General features: G+C 54.6%; 1 protein-coding gene across 1 annotated transcript in view; it reads right to left on the reverse strand.

The window, feature by feature from the left end:
- Positions 1 to 368, reverse strand: part of LOC103610659 (mediator of RNA polymerase II transcription subunit 14-like) — a 26,743-nt gene that overhangs the window by 6,709 nt on the left and 19,666 nt on the right. The gene's annotated exons all lie outside the window — the stretch shown is intronic.

Genomic DNA, 368 nt, shown 5'->3' on the forward strand with positions numbered 1-368 from the left:
CTGGAACTGCGAGCCAGAGAGAGACTGAGCAGGCTGTGGCGCGAACAAGAGCCAGGAGTGCCAGGGGCGGCGAGAGGCAGCCGGGGCGGCTCTGGCTGCGGAGCTCAACGTGGGAGCTCAACGTGGGAGCGCAACGTGGGAGCTGAGACTCACCGGAGTGAGTGGCGCGAACGCCCCGCCATCCGCCCGGTAGTCAATTTTGGACTTGCCTGACACTAGTGTCCAACTAACTAATTACTGAGGTAGCCATACCAAATTGGCAACCCCAACAAAATCTTAGTCAGGCAATAGTGTCAAAACTGTAGAATGTGAAACCCCCTGCCACAATGAATAAACATCAAAGAAAAGACACCAGAAACACGAAAAAT

Source organism: Galeopterus variegatus, unplaced genomic scaffold (assembly GCF_000696425.1).
Source record: "Galeopterus variegatus unplaced genomic scaffold, G_variegatus-3.0.2 Scaffold11529, whole genome shotgun sequence".
In the NCBI taxonomy this organism is placed as follows: domain Eukaryota; kingdom Metazoa; phylum Chordata; class Mammalia; order Dermoptera; family Cynocephalidae; genus Galeopterus; species Galeopterus variegatus.